We start from the raw sequence: 22,250 nt of genomic DNA, 5'->3' as shown, positions 1-22,250 counted from the left end.
GCAGTGCTGATTAAGGAAAGGGTTCTTATTGAGCTTCACTGATCAATATCCAATTTACCATAATTGTACCATTTTCCTTGCCATTACTCTTTTAAGGGATGGAGCTCTAACAGCCCTGTTAGCAGCATAGCAAGGTAGTCCATCTAGTAAATAAGCATATCACCAGGGTCATAGTTTTTAAAAAATTATGTGTGTGCCATGGCAATGGCAAGCTAGGGTATGACCCAGTGATAGCTTTATTAGTAGCTAAAACCACTCAGAAAATAAATTTTTGAATAATTAAAGGCTTACTAAAGAAAGTAATTTTATGAAGAGTTCATAAAGAAATCAGCTCAGTGTGCAGCAGAAGCGTAAAAGCAAACAAAATGTTATGACTAATCAAGGAAGGAATAAAAAATAGAACAGAAAACATTGTTATAGTATGATATAAATCTGCATAGCACCCTCAAACAGTGACCTGATTGGTTCTTCTGTCTGAAGAATATTACAGTAGAAGAGAAAAACTAAGACAGAGAGGCAAAAAGGATGATCAAAGACAAGAAAAAAGGACTGGCTAAACAAATTAGGTCTCCATGACCTATGCTAACAAGAAGAAGGAAAGACAACATGAGAGGTCTACCAAATCATCAGTGGCAAAAGTGGAGGACAAAACAAAATTAGGGGAGTGAGCATCTCTCTGAAAAGGAAAGGCTGAGAGAGTTTAGCCTGTTCAGCCTTGAGAAGAGACAACTGAGAGGGGACCTCATCAGTGTCTACAAATAGGTAGTGCTGAGCAATATGACAAGAGGCAACAGGCAGAAAGTGATGGAAAGAGGCAAAGTGGCAGAAAGTGCCACTTTGAATGTGAGGAAGAACTTTATTTTGCAGTGACTGAGCACTGGAACAGTTTGTCCAGTAAGGTTTGGAGTTTCCCTCATGGAAGATATTAAAGAACTGTCTGGATACGATCCTGTGCCATGTGCTCTGGGTTGAGCAGGGAGGTTGGACAAGATGAGTCACTGTGGTCCCTTCCAACCTTACCCATTTTGTGATTCTGTGAATTCAGCTTGACTCAGTGAGAGCACTGCACGGACGTCCCACCTGGCCACCATCGTCACAGTGCTTGACTGGAGACTCTGAACAAGAATCCCAGTGGTCACCTGAGTGTAGAAATCCAACACATCAGAAAGGAAAATACAATAAAATACAAAAGAAGGATTGTACTGGGGGCATGATCTTATTGTAGGCTGTATCTCTGTGCATGGTATAAATGGTTTACTTCTTCTGCCAATTTCTGCCTCAACTCAAAATAACCCCATCAGGCTTAACACCTTTCATCTTTATTGTTACGGTGTAGTTCAGGGAAAGGTTGCCTCCAATTATAATTTAATGCGTTTCTTAAGAGGCATCTGCTATTTGATACTAGGCACTTTTGCTTTTTGGCATTTATATATATATATATATATATATATATATATATATATATATATATCAGGTTCAAACAAAAATGTTTTAATTATTGAAAGATATGATCATAAATGTGATGGGAAGACATTTATTTGAAAATAAAAAATTAAACACAACTTATAACTTCAGGTAATTCATGTGCTTTTACCAGTTTTATGAGTTGTATTTTCATGTTTTTACATTTATATTGTGATAACAGTCAGCATGGTAGGTACACTGAAACAGAGATGAGGGTCTAATAAATATAAAATAAATCTTTGTACATCATTACCAATGTAAGAACAGGATGATAACAATCAATCACTTGCACCTGTTTCCTCCACTTTAAAAAAAAAAAAAAAGAAGAAAAGAAAATCAGGTAGAAAAGATTTGTATTTTAACTTCACTTATATTAACTAGTTTCATTAGGCAAGAATGTCTGAGACAATACCACCAGAGTATGAGGAACTTCTAGCCTTATGTTTTAAGGCAGAATAGAAATGGGGAGATGTACTTAGGGAAGTACTTAGGGAAATAGAAATGGCTTGAAAGTTATAGAAGTACTGAATATACAAACTTCTTGCTCTACTTTCACAAAGTACAAGAACTTAAAACTCACAATGATTTTACATAATTAGTAATTAAATTCAGTGGCAAAATATACTACTAATACTAAATTAATTAATCCTCTATTTAAGTGCATGAATTCCAGCTGCATGTCTATACTCAGATTTAGAATTACAGATCTAGAAATCAATACAAATAAATTTAACTTAAATTCCCAGCATCTATAAGACAAAAAAGTCTTAAATGTTATCAAATATTCCCATTTGGACACTGACCTCTAAGTCATATTTGCAACTTTGAATTTTTTTGTATTTCACTGATTTACACTTATTCTCATGAGGTCCTTGTAAGGACCACAGTCAACAACTTCATTCTGACAGCACAATGAAATGCTAGAATTAAAGGCAGAACTTGTTTGTGTTTTCAGAGGATAATGCACTCCCACAGACTGCCCCATGACTACAGAGGAGAGGACCATGGGAACTACTGACTGTCACAAACCTCTCAATTTCCTTTTCCAACTGCAAAAATGTGCTCCCACAATCTGGCTTCCTATCAAATGGACTGACATATAAATCAATCGGATTGATATCTCTATTTGCGTACATGAAAATACAGAAGAAAGTTTCTAACTGCATGAGCTTCCCTCTCAAGGGAGAAAAATGAAAGGATAAGCATGTAAGAGATGGTAATCAATTTCCTTAATGCATTACTTGAAGGCACTCAAGCTTAAGTGGTAAGAATAGCAAGAGTGCATGAAGTCTGGATTAGCAGAGTAGGATATCAAAGCAAAAAATTTGTAGGGATATTACTGTCTCACTAACACCTTCCTATAAGAATATTAATTTCTCTGAAATTGCCATTCTGTGCTTATTCAGTAAAAAAGTCTGTCTGTTGGTTTGTTCTTCCATAAGTTAATTTGGGTTTTTTGCATTATTTCACTAATAGCATTTGCTTGATTCAGTGAAGTTTTGGATAAATGCTATACAAACAATCAAACATTCCTCAGTTCTAATGTTCAGTGCTCAAGACCTTAATTTACTTATTATTTTAGTCTACCATAATAGTTTCTGTGATTTGGATGTGTTTTATCCTCAAACTGTGAAATGTTGACTTGTCAGATGCTATTCCTGCATGTGTTTCAAGATATTTTTCACTGTTAATTAACGATCTTTTAAGAATATTAATGTCATGCACAATACGTTCCAAGCACAGAAGGCAGACAAGATTTTCCCTCTGGAAATTAGTATAAGCAAGCTCACAAATTATAAAAATCTGTGTGTTAGAAAGAGAAGAGGTATCATAACATAAATACTCAGCTCATGATATTATGTTGCATTTGAAGAATAATTATTCAATTAAAAGAGGCTGGTATTTACATATCTCACATACAGCTTCTAGTACAGAGAAAAGGGGCAGAAGGTGAACATACCAAAAGATTAATTCTCCAGTGTTTTCAAGACTGCAGCCTGGGCCTGAAAAAAAAATACTATGGTTTTTTTCTCATTTATGTAATGTTGTACTTCTCGTGTTTGTTTTTTTTGAGTATCAGGCAGAGACCCACCACGAAATTTACTGCAAGCATTGTAATTGCAATAGTCAGCACAAGCAGAAATAATTTGGTTTTTATTAGTTGTTAAGTCAATTTTATTAATTTATTATTTATTGAGCCTGAAAAACTACATTCAGTTATCTTGCTTTTATAGAGGCATCAAACTGAACCTGCCTGTGACAGTTTTAAATAGTATCTTTTAATCTGCATTTGTAGCTTTCTGGACAAAAATTTTCAGACAAACAAAAGCCCCCAAAAACACAAAAAGAGTTAAAGAAAACAGAATAAATTGGGGTGAGGGATTGAGATGGGCCCCAAACAAAACCAAGTGGGGCCGAAACAGAACTTAGATGACCACAGCTAAATAGGCCCAAACCTTATCTCAAAGCCACACTGAAAATTGTCATGTAATCACTTTCTTATGCCAAAGGTGGAAATTAAAGGGACATTCAGAAGGAAGCATGGTACTAGAAGCAGTGCACAATAGAAGTAATTTATTGCTGTATCTCAAAGACTCATTTCAACTAAGCTAAATCCTGTATGTTTAGTATTCATAAAGTTGACAACAAAAGCAAAGTGGAATTTTGTTTATCCGCAGTAACAATTGATGCATTATTCCTGTGCTAAAATGATCAGCTGTGTGAGACAGGCTTGTTTAAGCAACATTACATGTTAATACCAGGAATTTACTTCATGCTAGGAAAACTTCTTGAGCATCTAGGAATTGCATTTCAACATCTACTGAACACCTAAGTTTCAGTAGCATAATAAAAATGTTATTATGGCCACATCTGGATCTTTATGATCTAAAATAATTTTACATTGAACATGGACATTTCTGTTTATTTATAAATCACTAACACTTTTTCCTTCTACACCTGGACATTCAGTTTCCACTGTGACAATGTAAATGGCAAGCACACTTTGATAAACATCCCAGTCCTTCTCCTAACATATTCTTTGTCTCTGTCTTCAAAATGAATGATGGAATGGGGGGGTCTCAGTGCCCCGAGGTGGAGGATCATGACTGTGAGAATGATCAACTCCCTGTTGACACTGAAATGATGCAGAATCAGCTGCAGCAGCTGAATCCCTACAAATCTATGGCACCTGATGGGATGCATCCAAGAATCCTCGAAGAACTGGCTGATGTCATTGCAAAACTTCTCTCTTCTGGTTTTTGAAAGGAACTGTTGACTCCCTCGAGGGTAGAGAGGCCCTGCAGAGAAACCTCAACAAATCAGAAGAGTGGAGAATCACCAACTGTATGAAATTTAACAAGGGAAAGTGCTGGATTCTGCACCTGGGATGGGGCAGCCCTGGATGTACAGACAGACTGGGGAATGAGAGGCTGGACAGCAGTGCCATGGAAAGGGCCCTGGGGCTCTGGTCCATGGCAAGTTGAACATGAGCCAGCAGTGCCCTGGCAGCCAGGAGGGCCAAGCGTGTCCTGGGGGCATCAGGAACAGCATTGCCAGCCGGGCAAGGGAGGGGATTGTCCTGCTCTGCTCTGCACTGGGGCAGCCTCACCTCGAGTGCTGGGGGCACTTTTGGGTGCCACAACATAAAAAAGGTATAAAGCTGTTAGAGATTGTCCAAAGGAGGGCAACAAAGATGGTGAAGGGCCTTGAAAGGAAGCCATATGAGAACAGCTGAGGTCACTTGGTCTGTTCAACCTGCAGAAGAGGAGATTGAGGGGAGACTTCGTTGCAGTTACAACTTCCTTGAGAGGGAAGAGGAGGGGCAGGCACTGATCTCTTTTCTGTGGTGACCAGTGACAGGACCCAAGGGAATGGCCTGAAGTTGTGTCAGGGAAGGTTTAGGTAGGGTATCAGGAAAAGTCTTCCCCCAGAGGATGGTTGGAAACTGGAACAGACTCTCCAGAGCAGTGGTCACAGAACCAGCCTGACAGAGCTCAAGAGGTGTTTGTACAACACTCAGGCACAGGGTGTGACTCCTGGGGATGGTTTTTTGAAGGACCAAAAGTTGGATTTGATGAGCCCCATGGGTCCCCACCAACTCAGCTTATTCTGTAATTCTTTGAGTCAGTGAATACCTCCCAAGCATTTCTGAGAAGAAAAACAGAAATGAGGGTGATCAAATAGCTCCAAGCAATTACAAGAGCCACTGGTTTCAATACTTCTAATTGGTTTCATGACCCTGGAGTCATTGCGCATTGAACTCTTCCAGTTTTCATGAGAGGTTGAAGGGCAGGTGAGGACTGCAGTGGAGTGCAAAATATAATTGCTGAATTTGAAGGCAATTTACATTAAGCAAGTGGAAATAGACAGATTGCCTTTAGTTATTTGCATTTAAACAGATTGATACATTAATTTTTTAGTGATATATCTTGCAATAAAGAAGTATTCCTACCTCCTTATCTTCAAGTCCTATCAACTATGGTAAAAATAAAAGTAGTGCTTTTATAAATATTATCAAATTCAAATAATTTGTTAGCCCTTGATTCTGAAGCATGCCTTCATGTCAATGCTCATAAGTGAGACACTTCCCATTCCTAACCACTGGGAGGTAGCAGATGTACTATGCATTCATTATTTAGTGGTCTCTAGAACTGTACTTTGTACATCACCTAGGGTACCAATATATCCTTGTTGATTCATGCTGCTTAAGAATGTTTCTGTTCTCTTTAGATTTACTTAGCCTTTTAAAAATGGTACATTTTAACATTTAACATTTTTGGTACATAAAGATGCAGCAGAATTACAAAAGGACCCGCAAAAAAAAAATCTTAGATGTGGTGGTCAATATTCCTACAAGAAAGCTTTGAATAGCTACTCTGAAAATGTTAGTAAACAGTTGCTTTTGAAATTTATTTACAACATTTTTTTTTGCAAAATGATTCAATAGTTTGAATTCAACATAGGTTTATTTCTGCAATGTAGTAGCTGCTTTCTTTTCTTGCCCTTGTTTTGTATCAACATCACTTTTCAGATGGGAAAGAATTCTTGGACAATGCAGACCTTGTCATTTTCCCTGGTGAAATGTACAAAAACAATTAAAAATAATCCCCAATTCAAATGGAATCTTGATAAAATATTTTTATTCATATTTTGGTTTTCTAGACAATAAAAAACCCAAGACTGCTGTAACATTAAATAATTGCATTTACTGGGTGACTAAACACCTTAATCAGAGAAATCAGCCTAAACATATCACAAGAAAGGACTACTGTACACATTTCAAGAGTTCTTTGTTGCTGTGCAAATGCCATGAGAATAGCTCTTTCTTTCATGTTGTTTATTAGAATGTAAAAAAGCCCACTTGCACAAATGAATTATGGATAAGAATGGAAAAAATGTGTCATACCAAAAATGTAGCTGGATTTTGTTGTCCCTTGAATAAAATCCTGTGAGCAGCTCCCTTGGCTTAATTTACTCTATTTGGTAAGCATGGCAAGATGAACAAAAGATGCTACAACCAGACAGTATTTTAGGATTATACCTGAGCTGGTAATGGCCAAGACTTGAATTGCACATTAATGTATGAGAGTAAGGGGGAGTTACAAAAAATAAAAGTGCAAGTGGCCTTCAATATGCTAATTTTTAATAACTTAAAACAGTAATATAGTCTGTCTTTACAAATTATTTTTTCCCCTTACAAAATCTGTAAGGAGTTTCCATACTCAGTCTGTTTATCAAATAAATCTAAAGTTAATCTCATGGTATATGTAACTATCTCTAACTAGTTCACATTATGTATTGCTTCCTAAACAAAACAAGGCTAGAGTAAAGTGAAAGCAGCAAAATTTTAGAGGGACATTTCTTCCAACTCAATTTTTATTAATATTCTATGATTTCAAACTGAGCTTAAACCAAAGTGAGTTCTACTTAAAAAAAAACACTTTGAAGTTCTGTTGTCCTCATTCTTCTAAGCCTTTAGTGTGCTTCACATTGGACAGTGAACTACCACTTACACTGTCAATAGTATAAGTGATATCATGATATGAAACTGTAATTTTATTGTCTATAATTTTGACTTACAACAAAATAATGATTCTTAGTTAAAATCTCTCTAGGTCTATGTTGATATTCAGCAATAAAGACCACAGTTCTCTGGACTCACTCCAGCACCTCCGTGTCACCTCAATGTCTGCAGTGAGGGCCCAGAGCTGGACACAGCACTCGAGGTGTGGCCTCACCAGTGCCCAGCACAGGGGGACAATCCCTGCCCTGCTCCTGCTGGCCACACCATTGCTGATCCAGGCCAGGATGCCATTGCCCTTCTTGGCCACCTGGGCACACCCTGGCTCATGTTCAGCTGCTGTCACCAGCACCCCCAGGTCCTTTCCAGCCTGTGGCACTGCCTGGGGTTGTTGTGACCCAAGGGCAGGACCTGGCACTTGGCCTTGTTGAACCTCACCCCACTGGCCTCAGCCCGTCAGTCTAGCCTGTCCAGAACCCTCTGCAGGGACTTCCTGCCCTCCAGCATAATCAACAATGCTGACCAACTTAGAGGTCATTCATGGATTTGCTAATAGTAAATTCAATACCCACATCCATATCATCAATAAAGATATTAAACAGGACTGGCCCCAGCACAGACCCCTGAGGGGTCTTATTCACCACCACCCTCTGGGCCCGGCCATCCAGCCAGTTCCTAACACAGCAAAGAGCGCTCCTGTCCAAGCCACGGGCTGCCAGCTTTTCCAGGAGTATGCTATGGGAGACAGTGTCAAAGGCCCTGCTGAAGTCCAGGTAGACAACATCCACAGCCTTTCCTGCATCCACCAGGTGGGTCACCTGATCCCCCTGTTACCCTGCATGTGCTGCATGATTGTACTGAAGGTGATCTGTTTCATAACCTTCTCCAGCACTGAGGTCAAGCTGTTCCCTGGATCCTACTTTTGGCCCTTTTTGTGGATGGATGTCACATTGGCCAACCTTCAGCCAATTGGGACCTCCTAGGTTAGCCAGGACTCCTGATAAATTACAGAAAGTGGGTTGGCAAGTTATTGGGCCAGCTCCCTCATTACCCTAGGATAAATTCTGTCTGTTCCCATAGGCTTATGAGTATTTAAGGAGTTCAGAAGGTCACTAGCTTCCTTCTGGATTACAGGGGGTCCATTCTGCTCCCGGTCCCCATCTACCAGCTCAAGAGGCCAATTGTCCTAAGGATCATCAGTCTTACATTTGGAGACTGATAAAAAGAAGGATTTAAGTACCTCAGCCTTTTCCTTCATCTTTGGTATATATTTCCCCCCACATCCAAGAATGAAGAGTTTCCTTGCCCCTCCTTTTGTTATTAATGTATTTATAAAAAACACTTCTTATCTTTTACAGAAATGGCCAGATTAAGTTCTAAGTTTTCGCCTCTCTAATTTTCTTTCTGCATGGCCAAGTGACATCCTGAAACACCTCCTGTATTGTCTGCCTCTTTTTCCAAAGGTGATACACCCTTGTTTTTTACCTGTGTTCCTGTGCAGAGTCTCTGCTCAGCCAAGCTGGTCTTCCCCACTGGCTCATTTTTTGGCACTTAGGGACAGCTTGCTTCTGCACTATCAAGATTTCTTCCTGAAATATGTCCAGCTTTCATGGGCCCTTTTGTTTTTAAAGGCTGCTTCCCAAGGTATTTTCTGAGTCAGTGTCCTGAATAGGCCTCTGACCCAGGTATCTGCCATGCTAGCCTTCTCCCTGATCCCCACCCAGAAGCACTCAACCATATCATCACTATCCTCAAGCTCTAAACTGCTAAAAGTCTCCCCGGTATATCGAACCCCTGCCACCTCTCCTTCCTTGCCTGCCCCTTCTGAAGAGCAAGTAGCCATTCATTGCAGCACTCCAGTCATGTGAGTTACCTCACCACGTTTCTGTGATGGTGACTATGTCGTAATTCTCCTGTTGCTCCTCCTGTTTGTTTCCCACACTTTGTGCATTAATGTACACGTACTTCAGCTGGGCTGATGATTTCACCCTGACTCTGGCATGCTATCCCTGAGATTGGTCTCATCTGCTTCCCCTTTCAAACACAATTTAAAACTCTCTCAAGCAGCCCTGCCAACTCATGGGCTAGAATCCTTTTTCCTCTGTTAGATAAGTGAACCCCATCTTGTCTCCAGCAGGCCTGGTGCCATATAAACTGCCCCCATGATCAAAACCCTCAAAATTCAACTTGTGGCACCAGCCTTTAAGCCACTAATAAGTGGGTCCTGTTCCCTTTGGGGTTCATCCCTGCTATTGAAGGAATTGAGGAGAATACCACCTGTGCTCCTGCCCCTTCAAAAAGGCAACCCAGTGCCCTGAAGTTCTTTTTGAATACCCTGGTGCTTCCATAATTAACCTCATCACTGATCACCTGGACAACCAGCAGTGAGTAGTAATCAGTTGGCCACATTGGTCTGAGGAGTCTCCTAGTAACATCCCTTACCAGGCCCCAGGAAGGCAGCAGATGTCCCTGTGGGATGGGTCTGGTTGGCATACAGGGCCCTTTGTGCCCCTCAGAATTAAGTCATCCACTACAACTACCCTTCTTTGTATTTTAATATAAATAGATTTTTTTAAAAATTGTGTTCCATTTAGTTGACTGTGCTGATCTGGTGGACTCTACAGATACACCTCCTTCTTCACTGTCATCTGCCTGACTCTCAAGATACATGGCTTCACACCTGTTCTGTAAGGGCACCTGGGAAGGAGAGAGAGGCTGGGAGAAGATTCTTCTACCGCCCTTACCAGGAACCCATTTCCACTCTCCACCATATTTTAGGTCTATTTTTTCTGACTGAGGGGTGAGGTTCCTCCAACGCCTTCTGATTTACCATCCAATGAGCCTGTCTCAGGGATGGAAGAGTTTGACCCCAGTAGTCTACCTCCCTTTTGCACTCCATGATACTCCTCAGCCTGTCCACCTCCTCTTTAAGCTCTGACACCAGACAGAGCAGATCATCAACCTGCTCACCCTGCCCACAGCTGTCTTTTCCTCTGTCCCCTAACAGTTTCTGGTACTACCACCAGGCTCAGGCATTCCATACAGAGACCAGAAAGCTGCGTCCTTCCTGGAGAGCTTTGTCTGGGTTGCCATGCTCCTACCAGAATTCAGCTGTGGGCAATTCAAGTTGGGCAAGTTAGGAAAAAACCAAACACCCCACTCAGGAGCTGGAAGGGTGGCTGTGTCTTTCCTGCTTCTCCTGCCTGTCTGAACTGCCATGCATACTGCAATATCCCATTCTTCTGACACACCAAGTCCTATTTGCCAGCTCCTGTTCCTTGTGCTCCCTGGAGCCATTTAAATCTCCCATGCTGCTCCAGGCAATGCCCCTTCCATGCCTGATTGGCTGCAGAGGCTGGTCAGATTTTAAAAATACAGATTTGTCGAATAGTTTTTAGAAGTCCTTCATGAATTCTACTCAGCTCAAGAGCTTCAACAGAGTGTTTTTGTTCTTGGAAAACAATCACGTTTCATCTTCCATCAACAAATTTTGTTTCTAGATATGATTGGTCAGCAAATGGGGTCATGCCCACTTTTTATAATAACATGAAATCTGAGTAAAATATTTTTTTTTAGCCTGATGAGGTGTTTAACTCTATTAGATCTACTCCCTGCCTGCAAAGGGGCATAGCAGCTCCTATTTTCCAAAAAAGTTATTTAAGATTTATTAAGCCGGAAAGGAGGAAGCTGGAAGTCTCTGATATGAGCTGTCATTCCTAAGGGAGAAAAAGATATCTCTGTCCCATTATTATTCACAGAATTAGGCCCTTATTTCATCCACTGACCTTCTAGTATTATACTTCCAAGAAGACCAGGCTAATTTTCCATTGAAATGAAGAAACTAAAGAGTGGAAGCTCAAGCCTTTATTTTAATTAATTTAATCTCCATATTTTCAACTGTTTTATTACTAGCTTTCCTGTAGATTTTTACAACTCAATTAATTTCATACCTAGGAAATTCAAAAAGCTTTTTTGACAGTAGTCCAAGATCTGCACAGAAATCACTTCCTCATCAAAGATCTCATCACAGGGTGTAGTCATCCTCAGTGAGGTAGTTCTGAGGAAAAAGCCTTACTTAGGGAATGAAAAAGGAAGAGACTTTAATTGGGGAAAAAAAGGAAATCTGTTAGTGAACATCCATGATGGTGAATTCAGCCCCTTCTCAAGAGGCATTTCTGGTGAAATGCAGATGACACTGCAATTTTCTTATGTTTCAAAAATATTTTTTAAACATTGCCATTGTAAAAATTATGCAATCAATCTTGAATACCTGTGGTGTAAGAAGAGTGCACACTTCCTTGAAAAATAGTATACCTATAAATTATCTTTTTTTGTCATTAGACTTCAGAAAGGTGCTGCTGTTCATTTCCTGTGAATTTTATTATTTACTTAGATTTAGAAAGTAATTATGACAAAAAGTCTTTGGAAACAACCATCAGAATTATTTCTTGATGGTATAATCTTCAAATAGGAAATACTGGCAAGGGAGGACAAAGCAAGTAAATGAGTAATTACTGTTATGTGGTGGACTTTTCTCACAGAGTTTTAGTGAATAATTTGATTTATAATGTACTTTTTGTTTGGATCTGTGATACACCTAACCCACTTACTTTGATCTATTGATTTTTCAAACAATATGTTACATTATTTAGCCTAATACACTGTGTTTGAGAGAATTTGTCTCTCAGTTGTCTATAGAGTGTGACATGCTAATTTGAAATGTTTTCTGGCAGTTGATAAAACAGACTAGAAGATGTTAAAGAATACCAGGTAGTGTTTTATTCATTTCTCAATCTCAATGTCAACTGGCACATCAGCTTCCATTTATCCTCCAGGAAATACCTTGCCAGAGAGAGGCCTGGGAAAAGCTAAATGATTTATTCAGGCTATGAGAGACCTCAGCCACACAACCCTGGTCAGTCCCTTTAGGAGTTCATTCTCAAGGCAATATCCTCAGCTACATCCAGTTTCATTGTATCAAAGAACATACAAAAAGCTGTGAACATACAGAAGGCTATACAATAAGCCCTTCACTGATCCTATAATAAACATTCATATTCTGCTATCACCAATGTAAGGACAAGGCACCCACCGAACTGTGTTTTGAGACTTATTGGATAAGACAGAAGAAAGATTTTAGGGGATTTTCTTCATATTTTGTCTAGTTTCCCTCAAGTAGGACTGAAAGTTTTAGGGCTTTTTTTCATCACAGGAGACTTCTATGTGGCAGTCTTAAAAGGAAGACCTATTAATGTTACTCCAACTGAATAATGCAAATGTTATTATTATCCATAACCCAAAAAATTCAGTGACACTTAAATTATCTAGTGTAAAACAAAGAAACAAAAAACCCTTTAAATCTCGTTAGTAAAGACTGAAACGTAAATATTTCAGTACTTCTCTACAGAGTTTTTGAGGGGGTTATTCTGCCTAGATTGAATTTGATTTGCATGGAAGATTACTGGCTCAAATATTTTCATCCTCATAGTTTATTTCTAGAATTTAGCACATAGAATTTACTAGCCATTTGAGTTTGACTCTCTACTTTTCAAAATTTAAGTGAGACACCTGCCTCAGAGAAGAAATTGAAAATATTGAATTGAAATGACATGAAAATGTCAGAATTAGATTCTGCAGCTATACGTATTAAAAATAGACCATTAATTCTATTCACTTTAAAATTTTAGAAAAAAATATTACATGTTTAATATTACAAGCTGTGAAAGAGAAACTCTGGATTTGTGGCTGGCACACTAAGCATAATCTTAAAATTATACTGTTTAGTACATAATCATATGAAGCTTTCAGATTAGCCAGTGAGGTGTGCCAAGTTAGTTGAAAATAGCAAAAATTTAAAATCTCACCTGTGAATTCATCAATTGATTGCTATCAACAGCTTTGTCATATTATTAGCTGCTGTTGATAAGATGCTTACCTGGGAAAAGATATGTAAACTACATGAGTAGCCCTGTTCTGAAAAGGAAATGTGCAGTCCTCATTTTCAAATATTTCTATCAATGCTCTTAAAAGTGTAATATTAATTTATATTAAAACTACAATTTAGCACACTCTGAATGAAACTATGAAATTTTAGAAGGAATTTTTGGAAAGAATTTTAGAAAGCAGAAGACTGAAGAAAAGTCTATACAATAGGGTATGCAGAGATGGGTTACTGTGATAAACAGGCAAAGCACTGTGTATTTATCTGAAATAAAATTTAGATTAAATTCAGAAAACTAGCTCTTTTGTACTGGAAAATAGTTCTGTGGAAAGTGGAATATTTTTCTGCCCATCATTGCACCTCTGAGGCTTTAGAAAACACTGATTTGGGGAACACAAATGGCAAGATGAATATTCTGAAAAAGAACTCCCTGACATTGAATGTCCTGTTTAGATTTCACCATATCCTGATGTGATTGTAATTTTCTGAAAAAGAGTTCCTGGTTTGATTTTCTTTTTTTTGTTGAATAGAAATTCTCTACATTGCAACTTTTTCACATTAAGTCACCCTAGGACATCTTTCTAAGATCGATCCTGTGGGGAAAGCTATGCCAAAGTGTCTGAAAGCAGAAGACTAACTCAAATCCAAGATACATAAGGATGGGTGCAACCCTCTAAGACTAATATTTGGATCTCAGTTCCCCAGTTAATGGAGTGTATATCAAATCCTGAAAATCTGCATGATCTCTGTGAAATCTACACAACTACATAAGCTTAATTATTTTGCTGAATCACACAGAAATACTGTAGGTAGGCAAATTAAATATGTGATAGTCACCTTAAAGTTTCAGGAAAGTGCCTACCAGTGCAGATAGATTAGGCTTTAATCATTTATTAGGTTGCAAAAATTAGTTTTAAAATAACATGGTTAAAATGGGCTCTATTGCTTATTCTAAACGTTACAGAAATAATCCTGCAAGCTCTGCAGTGTTACATGCTCCTGCTAGACGCCAGTATAATATCTTTAAAAGTATGACCACAGGCAGTGACCTCCCTCTGAGGTTGGAATTGATTATCTTGTATAAGCAGGGTAAATAATCTTGAGCAGTATGAGATTTTTTTATTTTTGTCACGGAATGCTTTGTTTGATTTATGGCTGAAAGTGAGGTGACCTGCATGACTGCACTCTCTTTCAGAGTTTCACCAAAAAAACAAATCTGTTTTTATCTCAATGACCATGGATCAAGACATCATATGATAAAAGCTGAAGAACATTTACAGTACAAAAAGCACTATCAAACAGGTCAGCAGTCAAACAGCTTCCTTGATGCCCACTGCACCCCACACAGAGGTGATTTACTTCTGATGTCTTTGTTCTGTTAGACGCTCAGGGTCAGGGAACCACACAGAGTTTCTTAGGAAAGATGATCAGACCTATATAGAACTTAGATCTAGTCCATCCTACAGAACTGAACTAATGGGATCTCACTTAAACAGCGGAAATAAATGGAATTTATCAAAACAGAATTCTTAAAGATGGGTAAAAATGTTCCCAGGTTATTTTCTGTCCTTAGATGACATGCAGACCTGTTCTAACTTTTACAGTCAACCATGTCTTTGCCTTTTTTCCAGGGATCACAAGATTGTGTGAGTAATGCAGAAGTTGTCATCTCTTAGTGCTCACAGTATATAGTCTGTATGACTTCTATATTAATAACGTCCATCCTTAAGGATTATCAACTGCCTGTTTACCCATATTCACAACTTAAAATGGTGAGCTTCTACTGTTTTCTGAGATACTATCTGTTCACTCAGCATTTCTATACATGTAGTCCTAAATACCCATCATATTTCAAGGTAAAAGCAGCATACATGACTCCCCATAAGCGCAAATATCCAAGTCTCAATGCAAAGTGAATGGATCTACATTTTTAAAGACAGTCTATTTTAAAGGCACAATTGTACAAATCCTTCAGTAATTAAGAGCAGAATTTCTAATCTGTTAGATTGTTTCCATAAACTAAATTTCAAACAGTGTATATATCATTTGAGCTCTAAAAGTCAGAGGAAAAGTGTAATGATATTTTTTTTCCCTGTGAAAGATTTTTTACATAGTTCTATGTGTATTACTAGAATTCCATCATTGCTTTTGAATATTCTCTTAGAGTCACCTTATAAAAGCATATGTTCCATGTTTTTCCTCCTGGTTCCATGTGGTAGGCAAAGATATTCCATGACTCAAACAGCATTAGCAACTGAATAAGTCTTTGAGTGTACTGAGAAAAATTGAGAGATTTTAACAGCCACATTTCACAACAGCAGGAAAAATGCTTGTGTAGCATTCACTGTCATAGCTGAGCATATGCTCTCCATGGTTCTTTAGTCATCTGCTTGGAGTGGGCTGCACTGCTGAGGAAAAGACAATCTGTCTCTCTGTTAATGAAAAAGTATCTCTACAAAGTAGAGTTGATTAATATAAGGGTAAACTCTTCAGTGACTTAAAAACTGAGAAACATGGAAAAAAATGCATGATCATTGTAAATAAATATTATCTTTTCTGCTTGCACAGCTCAGATATTTATAGCATACGAAACACAAATACTGTAAAGATTTTATTCCTTGAATACTTGAACACAGAAAGCAAGAAATTTAAAGTATTTTAACTAAACACATCTGGAAAATTTAGTAAATTCCAAATTTAATTTATCAAGTATAATAGCATCTCCTTTCAAAGTATGTCTGTAGATTAGTAGAGGAGTGCACAAAGCCCTTTTAAAAGAGATAGCAGAAACATTGGAAGAGGCAATCCAAAAGTCCAAAAGCATCAGTGCATAAGCTAATCAGCTCCCATTTCTCACCCGATTACCTTGACTCACATAGGGCTCCATGCTGCTGCTACCAGATTGCTTGATATAAACAAGCCCGACTGTGTGATAGCTTGACTCTCTCTGTACTTCTCTGCTGGCTGCAGGGCAGGCATATTCCTTATATAGATCTAAAGCAGCAGGTGACTGAGAAAATAAAAGTGAAGGTCCAACTTAGCACTGCTATCATGTTCTTCCTTACTTTGTCTCTCACCAGAAAACACTCTGCTGGCCTTTTATCTGACAACAGTAGTGACAACATAATCATGTTGCAAGTGGGATTAACACCTCTTTCTTTTAATAAGATAGTCCAACAGTGAAATTCATTTGAATTGCTGAAAAAAGGGGGAAGAAATTTTGCCAGCTGCACAAACCCACAGATTTTAAATTTTATATTTTGCCTGTGCCAGGAATCTGCCTTAGGCTCAATTTTAACAGATGGACAAAACAGAAGAGATTTTTTTAAAGGGTTAGACAAAACAAAATATATTTCTCTTATATCAAGCAGGAGTAATTTTTTAAATAAGTTCCAGAATATCCAAGAGTTTAAGGAGAAAAAAATCACACTTGCTGAAGTGCTCCTTGTCAAGAAAGAAGCCTGGATCTTTCTTCCAAGTTCACCTGCAAAATCTTTTAGTTAGAGTCCAGAGTCAGGAATGGAACGCCCTAGTTCTGCTGGCAGGAAATATTTATTAAGTCCATTACCAAAATGCCTGTCCTCTTTGTCTAGCACCAGTTCTAAAGATGACAATGACTTGGGTGGGTGCTGTTCTGCTGGAGGGCAGGAGGGCTCTACAGAGGGATCTGGACAGCCTGGATCATGACTGAGGCCAGTGGGGTGAGGTTCAACAAGGCCAAGTGCCAGGTCCTGCCCTGGGTCACAACAACCCCAGGCAGTGCCACAGGCTGGGGCAGAGTGGCTGGAAAGGACCTGGGGGTGCTGGTGACAGCAGCTGAACATGAGCCAGGGTGTGCCCAGGTGGCCAAGAAGGGCAATGGCATCCTGGCCTGGATCAGCAATGGTGTGGCCAGCAGGAGCAGGGCAGGGATTGTCCCCCTGTGCTGGGCACTGGTGAGGCCACAGCTCGAGTGCTGTGTCCAGCTCTGGGCTGGGTTGACTTTTAAAATTAGGAAAGCCTGATACCTCACATTATCCTGGTTTGTTTTTGTTGTTTTTTTTTTTTTCAGGATGTGTGCCATAGTTTCCAAAATGCAGAGAAAAAGTCCAGAGAACATAACTCCATCACTCCTTAAAAAATCCTCACTGACAAATTCCTAGAAGAAAATTTATACGGTTTTAAGGTATTATCTCACATGTACTTTGATCATAGGCAATTCTTGAAACATATACATATACTCATATCTATACAAAACTCATGTCTACACTAACCCCATCTCACAATGCACAACATACACAGATTATAATCATGAAATAGCATATTTTAAAGCATTTTAAACTGTTTATTGTGACTTTCAGAAGCCACAGTTCTGGCAAACTGTATGAATCTCTTGAAAGCCTCTTTTTCATGAAAGCATGGATAAGTACTTCAGTGATACAGGGATTAAAAAATTCTATTAAGCTTATCATACTTAGAAAAATCAAACTCAAACCATAAAATATAAATTACCTCATGGTTTTCACTTGCGTGTTGCAATGCATAGAAGGGATCCATCTCAAACATCTAATAATTTTTAGATGGAGAATTTTTAGATAGGGGGATGCACATTTTTGTGTCAAATAGGAAGTGTTCCAATACAGCAGTATTAGCAGTAGAGAACTAAAAGAATACTCCACAGTATGAGTGAAGTTAGTGAATAGCCAGTATGAATGAAGATAGATTACAAAGCTATCTAGGCTGGAAATACAGAATTCAAGAATAAAATCTATGAAAACACTAACTTACAAAACATTAACTGGTAAATGATTCTTCACACAAGTGACATGCAGAGAATTTACTAAAAGATCACTTGTAAGATGGCAAAAGTGGTTGGATTATCATTTGATTAGAAATATTTAGCATCATCAGTTTTGTAATTACACCAGAGTAAAAGCCTCTTACTTAGATGTACACAAAATAAGAACAGCAGTAGAAAAATCTATTATGGTCTCTTCTCAGAGAGGCTGTACTTCTCAAAGACAAGAAAAAAAGGTGAGACAAAATCTTCTCAAGTGTAGGACATTATAGGTCATCACAAGTCATTCATTCCCTTTGCAACTTGCCATCTAGTATAAAAACATTATTCAAGCATTTCAGAAAAGCAAGTTTTAGATACAGAGCTTTCCTGATCTCTTGTCTATTGCAACCACTACCTTTTTCTGGTTCTATTACAGTCTCCTGCTTATCAGATTTGACTTTTCAGCTTGCCATATTGCACTCTGAAATTCCAATCTTTCCTACAAAAGGAATTGAGATAACTTTCTAACATCTAATATCAACATCATTTACTACCTGTTGAGCATTACTGTCAGAGAAGGCTGTTGTGCTCTTGAATGCCATTCCAAACAAGTGAGATAGGAGAACTCCATTAATAAAGTACCAGATACCAATTTTCTCTGGTTATCTGTGATTGATCAACATGACATGTACTTTCACGCAAGCTTTGAAAGTATTTGAGGATATTCTTTGCCTTCAATTTATGCTCCTTTTATATCAAGTAGTATTTTGCTGTTACAACCACTTTGAAAGATTGCATTTTATTCAGACTGCTATCCTTATTTCTCTGAAGATATTTACAATCTTTCATCTTTTCTATTATATCTTGCTTCTACTGATGCTTAAATTTATCTGATTTTAAATTCCTAAGTAAGATTCATAATTTTTCAGCTAAGTTTTGAAGACAAATATGGATCCTTTCTTATTTTCTTTCTCTCACATCACATTATTTTCAAATAGAGATTGTTTGGTGCTGAAGATCTGCCCTCTCATTTCCCTACAACCACTAAAAAATACCCCAAAAAACAAGTTTGTCCTCTGAGTTTTGCTAAAATTAAATGCTTTAGAAAGACTGACCATATACTGGTTTGTTTTCTTTTTCTGGTTAACCTTTTGAGTATGTTCTTCCATCAGTCACAAAAATGAACAACAACCCTTAGACACATAAAATAATCTCCACTGTTCTGTGTGTCAAACACCTTTTCCTGTCCCTGTGAATGTGTAGGTACAAAGATGAATGGCAATTCCATCTGAAAGTGTTTGTGTTTTTCCAGCTTCTATGCAAAGTAGTCTTTAGCAGTAATTGTAATGAAACTGAAAGTCACATGGAAGAATAAAATAATTTTTAAAAATGTATTATTAGATAAAATAAAAATATATTAAAAGTATATAGGAAATAAAATATTGAAAGTGCCTTTGTTAACTGAGGTTTTAGGTATGCTTACCTTATTACTGCTGAGGATACCTACTATGTGTATACTTTCAAAAAAGTTAAAGCCTGTATGCATTTTCCCCCCTTTTTATTTTAAAATAAAGTCTTCATATCTTTTCCTGATACCACTTAGAGGGAATGTTTGCAATCCCTTAATTCTCTACAGTTGCCACTGCTTGTTCAGCAATACTTTAGTTTCATGAACATTGATAATTACTGCCAGCATTAAAGTTCAAATTCCTCTGAGATGGCTTGGATGTAACTGGTCAAGGCCTCCTTATGCTTCATGCTCCTAATGCTTTCACTGACATAGCTCTAGGGAGTAAATAACTTCAGTCAGTAAAAGCTGGGGTTTTTCCTAGCCAGTCTTACTTTTTCAGAAGACATGATGTTGCCACAGACACACAAGATCCCTTGCTTGTAAATCTGCCATAAGCATGGAACAGACATCTGACAATTCATTGACAGAGCACCACAATAACTATCCATGTGCCCTCTCCACTACATCTACCAGGCACACAGGCACCTCTCAGCATCTGCTATAGTCCATTTCCCATCAGAAATCCAAATGCCTAATTTAAGGAAGTGTATCTAAGGTCATGTGTATTTTCACCCAGCAGTGGCCCTTAGAGAAACCCCACTTTTTAGTTTCCATTCTTTTTGCTAATGATTTGTTATTTTATTCATATTTCTCTTTAATAAAAGGACACTAAGCCTATAACAGGAATGTCTCCATTATGGCAGTTACCATTTCCTCATGTATTGGTATCACAACTCGAAAAGGGAAAAATCATCTGAGAGGTGGAACTTCTTTATAATCACAAATTAATCTACATTCCAAATAGAAAAAGGCAGACTATGGGAACCTTATGCTTTCAAACTTAAACAGCTAGTGTCCTGTCTTCTGTAGCAGCTTTTGCCTCTAAGTATTTATGGCAATTCAGGATGTTACATTTGTTCAGCTGTGCATGCTGTACTGTTTGCCTCTGCCAGCTGTGATAGCTCATTCCCCTCCCCTGCAACAGAGATTTCTTTAGCTGCAGGAAAGCTGCCCATGTGAACTGAGGAATGAAAGTCTGACAGCAAAAACTGGGGCAGTCCTTCCTGAGTCGTGTGTTCAATGTCACCATCTAGACATCATCTCTGAGGCAGTGCAATCAACAGGGAATAGTGCTGCGAGTTCTTCTCATTATACATGCTAGTAACTGAAATGTGCCTACTGCCAGCACAGCTAGCTAGAAGTAACAAAAAGTACCTCTGAACAATCAGAACACTTGTAAGTACCTTAAAGACAGTAAGCGAGATACAGCTCTGGATTGCTGATTGTACAATCTCTGGACTCCTCTGGATCTTTTTTTATTTAGTGATAACACTATATGTTTAGATCAACATTGATCTGAGGAGTTATACCTTCACACTGCTCTTCCTAAAGTATTTATTAAAATACAAACACCTTTCCATTGTTAGAATTTTAAAAAACTATTCTGGCAAGTCATAAAAAGCAGTGTAGTTTTAAAGAATTGTTTCAAGAGTCTTCAGTTTTAGTTCTTCTTCCCCATTGCTGGTTTAATAGGTGAAATTCCTTGGTAGTAACTTGAAGACCTACCAATTTAGAAACAACTGGAACACTGAAGCAGTACACTCAGTGAATAGTATATCAAAGACAGATATTATTCCTGCAAGACATGGCTCTGTATAAGGAACTGTATAAGGAACTGAATAGATGACACAACTCAGGCATGCTGCTTGTTGATAGCATCCATATTCATGAAAATATGATTGTGAGGTGAGGGATCTTAAGTACTTAAACTAAGTCAAGGAGCACAGGAGAGCAGCTTGCAGGATTTAATCTGACAACTATTCAAACTTTAACTAATGAACTAAGTCACCAAGATGGCGCTTTCCAGCTATCTCTAAAAGCATCCTACCAGTACTGGTGACATGAGCAAAGCTAGGATGAAAAGATGAAAAATATGGTTGAGTTCTGAAAAATCAGGGCCATAGGAAGACAATAGTTAAAAAGGTAGTGTAGGATCTGTCACAGAACCATACAATGCTTTGGTTTGAAAGGGACCTTAAAGGTCAGCTGGTTCCAATCTCCCTGCCATGGGCAGGAACACTTTTCACTGGATCAGGTCGTTAAGAGCCCCATCCAGCCTGGCCTTGAGCAATTCCCAGGGATGGGCATCCACAGCTTCTCTGGACAATGTGTTCCAGTGCCTCACCACTCTCAAAATAAAGAATTTTTCCTAATGTCTTATCTAAACCTAATTTCTTCCATCTTGAAGCCATTTTCCCTCATCCTGTCACTACATGCTCCTGTAAAAACTGCCTTTCTAACTTTCTTGTAAACTCCCTTTAGTAACTGGAAGGTGGCAATTAGGTCATTCTGCTTAATGCTGATATTCACACATTATTGCAATATACAAATTTTAAAAAGCACTTCTTTATTTGTCTCTGGAAGTTCCAGAAGGGAGAGATTTTTAAATCACAAAGACTTGCTTTTGTGGATTGATTATGCAATTATGTAGGAACACTGTGTGCAACAGGAGAAAAAAGCTATTGTTAATGTCAAGTTACACTCCAGACCAATT

Source organism: Motacilla alba, chromosome Z (assembly GCF_015832195.1).
Source record: "Motacilla alba alba isolate MOTALB_02 chromosome Z, Motacilla_alba_V1.0_pri, whole genome shotgun sequence".
NCBI classification, from domain to species: domain Eukaryota; kingdom Metazoa; phylum Chordata; class Aves; order Passeriformes; family Motacillidae; genus Motacilla; species Motacilla alba.
Note: the sequence above shows the minus strand (reverse complement) of the source record.